Source organism: Clarias gariepinus, chromosome 13 (genome assembly GCF_024256425.1).
Source record: "Clarias gariepinus isolate MV-2021 ecotype Netherlands chromosome 13, CGAR_prim_01v2, whole genome shotgun sequence".
Lineage (NCBI taxonomy): Eukaryota > Metazoa > Chordata > Actinopteri > Siluriformes > Clariidae > Clarias > Clarias gariepinus.
Genome location: NC_071112.1, coordinates 5422717 through 5427333, shown reverse-complemented (window position 1 = coordinate 5427333; position 4617 = coordinate 5422717).

Here is a 4617-nt window from a genome sequence, read left to right as displayed (position 1 = left end):
AATCGAGAATTCCCAGTATCACCACATTAACCTTCGGGGGATTGTCTGCCATATTAATAAAGAAAACTAAACTTCCCCAGAATCCATATCTGTGATGTGATCTGATCTTATTCAATATAGATACTTGCACTAATTTGACCTGTGCGACTTGGTCTCCTCTTTCGAACACATTTGGTTGTTTTTTTTTTACTGCATGGATATTTTGTCCACTCTGGATGACTGGAAATTTTACCTGCCTGTCATGCATGCCTGTGGAGTAAATATTTGCATGTTGTTCTCTGGTTACATGGTGCTCTTGCTCGTGCCTAATTCAGTGAAACAGCACCCCCTTATGGACATTATTTGATCTTTTTTTTTTATGTTATTGTTGTTGTTTTTTTTTTATGTATTAAATTTAGGTATTCCAGCATTGATAATATTTGTAAAGTTTATTATCTCAGGTGTTCATGTTTAGAAAAGCGACTAAATACAGTAACTTGGAAAGAAAAGAATCTTCCAGTAAACCTTATCAAACACATTTTGTTTACACAACTCTTTTTTTGTTTGCCTAACAACCCATGAAAGATATAAAATGCAGAACAAAGCTATGATTTGACAGATTTAATAATACTGGTATATGCAATAACATCAGCAAACATGTATCATGTTATCATTTACATGTCCCTTCTGCAGTTTGTCCTTGACTGTGTGTAAGAAGAGTCAGAATCTAACGACACACAGATTTGTAAATCAGAAGATTATCTTTCCCTCCAATAGAAATGAACTTTCCGTGCAGAAATTCTTAGCAAACACATGTCGCAGAATATCCCGAACCTCGTAAAGACCTGTCCTTGTGTATCACATACAGACCACACATCCACTTTACGTCCCTTATAGTATTGATCTGCTCTCCCAAATTCGATTCCTATCATTAACCTCACTAAACAAACTAAACAGTATGTGCATCTATCTTTTTACCTGCAGAGTATTTGCAAAAATAAAGATGATCTGGCTAGTTAATCCCATTCTTCTGCTTGAAATTAGACATTCTCTGTCTCACACATTCACACACACACACACACACACACATTATATCCTAATAAACCTGATGGCTCACGGTGTTACTAATTGTCTCCTGGCTATCCATTTACTGTGGGTGTGTTTACCTTGTGTCCTGCTTAAAGAACATTCATGAGAAACTCATGTCTGTCTATCTGTCTGGTGAAATCAATCCACTTAACAATAGTAGAATTATACATTTTTCCAGCTCCTTATCAATGTAATATGGGTAATCGATGCTTGATAATTTGGCATTGTTAGAAATCTGCTATGAGATCATTAATGTATTACTTTTCTTCTGTATTCTCTCAGAATACTCACTTCTTCTCCTCCTTCAGTACACTGTCATTTATTTAACTAATGGGATTTAACAGTTAAATTACTAACTAAGAAAACTAAGACTAAGCCAGGTTCATTGCACTAAGGATCGTTATGGGCGGGGCAGACATTAGGCTCTTTAATGAGTCCCTGCAGGGATATTATCAATATTTGCATAAATGCCTTATCTAGATGTATTACCTTTCTGTACAAGTATATATAGATAATAACTTTGTGTACTTGGTCTATTTTATTGTATGTTTTAGTCTTTGATTTTGTCTGAAAATCCAATTTTGTCAGAACTGCAATTTCCCTTAGGGTTCATAAAGTTTTATTTATTTTTTTCTAATATCCACTCCATCTTGCTGTGTATATTCAGATAGACTCTTCTTAGTATTTTGCACTGTTTTATATATGGTCATATTATATATACTTATTGTGTTTAGTAAATTGATAATAAATTATAATATAATGGTGGCACAGTGGCATAGTGGTTAGCACTATTGCCTTGCCCCTCCCGGTCATGGAGTTTGCATGATGGGTTTCCACCAGGTACTCAGGTTTCCTCCCACAGTCCAAGCATATGCAGATTATGCTAATTGGCTTTCCCAAATTGCCCATAGTGTATTAATGCATGTGCGTATGTTGACCGGAGGTCCTACTACAGGTGTAAAGAATTAAAAATGAATACAATGGTAACCAATGGCCTCCACAATCCCTTGTTAGACTACAGAGGTTCCTAGATAGATGAATAGAGTATAATATGAGGTGTGTTCGAGTCAAACTGGGAACTGGGATGAAATTTTTCATGAATAAAAGTGTAAAACTAATTGACAATTACAGAAGACATGCAACGAGCAGTGACGAAACTCTTAGCCGCAGTAACACATTTAACGCTGCAAACGTTCCAAGGAAGGCTGTAGTTCCGTGACAGACGATCCCAGCTGAGATCCCAGTAAAGCAGGCAGCCTGTTCATGGCCCTGATGTACTGAAAAAACTTTTTACCCTGATGGTATTCAAGCACTGACATAAGTGCTTGCAGATTATATAAAGAAATAATAGAGAGATAAAAAAAGAAACGAGATTAGCTCTGTTTACAAGCTGTTTTTTTTGCGGTACACCCTCACTTATATGCCTTAAAACTTGGCAGTAGAATTCACTCCCAAGTTCTTATTTAGTACAGTGGCTCGCCTAACAAAACCTAAGATGCCTGCAGAGAGTACTCCACAACATTTTAGTAGTGAAGACTTTATGGACTTCTTTAATGAAAAAATCGATAGCATAAGGAAGAAAATAACGGAGGTTCAACCTCTAATAGCATCTCATGATCTAGTTCAGCCTAAAGTTTCACATTTAGTTTTTCAGTGCTTTACAGGTATAGGACAGGAAGAGCTTTATAAACTTATCACCTCAGCTAAATCAACAACGTGCCTGTTAGACCCAATCCCAACCAGATTTTTAAAAGAAGTGGTGCATACGGTTGGAGAGCCACTTTTAAACATTATTAATTCCTCATTATATCTAGGTCACGTCCCTAAACCTTTGAAGTTGGCAGTTATTAAGCCGCTTCTTAAAAAAATCTAATTTGGACGCGAATGAAATAACAAATTATAGACCAATATCAAACCTTTCCTTTATATCAAAAATATTAGAAAAAGTAGTATCAGCTCAAATATGCACATTCTTGCAGAAAAACAACATCCTTAAAGAATTTCAGTCAGGTTTCAGGCCCCATCATAATACAGAAACTGCACTAGTTAGGATTGCAAACGACTTGTTTTTAGCTTCTGACCAAGGCTGCATCTCAATACTAGTCTTGCTTGATCTTAGTGCTGCATTCGACACTATAGATCATAATATTCTCATAGATCTCTTATAAAATCACATAGGTATTCAGGGACAGGCATTAAAATGGTTTAGATCATACCTGTCTGATCGATACCATTTTTTAGATATAAATAGAAAACTGTCTGGTGTAATGCCTGTGAAATATGGGGTCCCACAAGGGTCAGTTTTAGGACCTCTGCTGTTCTCAATATACATGCTTCCCTTGGGTAACATCATTAGAAGACATGGGATTAGTTTCCATTGTTATGCTGATGATACCCAATTATATATCTCAACAAAACCAGACGGAATACCTAAATAGTCTAGATTAACCGAGTGTGTCCAGGACATAAAAGATTGGATGACCAATAACTTAGACAAGACAGAGAGATATTACTCATCGGCCCAAAAACCAGCACACAACAGCTTTCACAATTCAGCCTTTGTTTAGAAGGATGTACTGTTACTACCAGCTCAACAGTAAAAGACCTGGGCGTAATATTAGACAGTAACTTGTCCTTTGAAAATCATATTTCAAATATCACAAAAACAGCCTTTTTCATTTTTGTTATATTGTACTTTCAGCTGCATAACACACATGATGTTATATCATCTCTATCTGTTATCACCCAAATGAGGATGGGTTCCTTGTTGAGTCTGGTTCCTCTCAAGGTTTCTTCCTATTGCCATCTCAGGGAGATTTTCCTTGCCACTGTCGCCATCACCCTTGGCTTGCTCATCAAAGACATTTCATTCATTCATCTCATTATTATCTAGACACATTTTGCTCGCACACACAATTTATTATTATTATTATTATTATTATTATTATTATTTTTAATGAATTTCTTTTATTTTTGTGAAGCTGCTTTGAGACAATGACCATTGTTAAAAGCGCTATTTAAATGAAATTTAATTTAATTGATGGTCTTTGATGGTCTGGCCCCTGGGGGACATATTATCTCATTGAAGGACTTCCTGATCTCTTGTTGTCTTCCAATGATGTTCTTCCACTCTTAAAGTGCTTGTGCCAGTCAAAACACCTTGAACGACTCATTAATTGCAGCATCGATCAGATTTAGTATTTATTTGGTTAAATAGAGTTCATGAGCTCTTGTGCTTGTTACAGGTAATATTATGCTTTGCACTGTTATCCAGTGAGTACCCCTAGTTTATTACTCCTAGTATATCAAAATTAACAACAGTTTATTTTAATAAGAAGAATGATATTATATATGAGTATCTGAATTTATATAAATAAATAACTATTAGAATTTAGTAATGCAAATAAACTTTTAATTTGTAAAATAACAGTGGTGGATCTAACAGATTAATTCACAGACATAATCGTGACTAGACAGAAGAATCAAACCATTAGACCTGAAGAGAAAATAATATAAAAAGAAAAAAATAACGTAAATAAATGAATGATG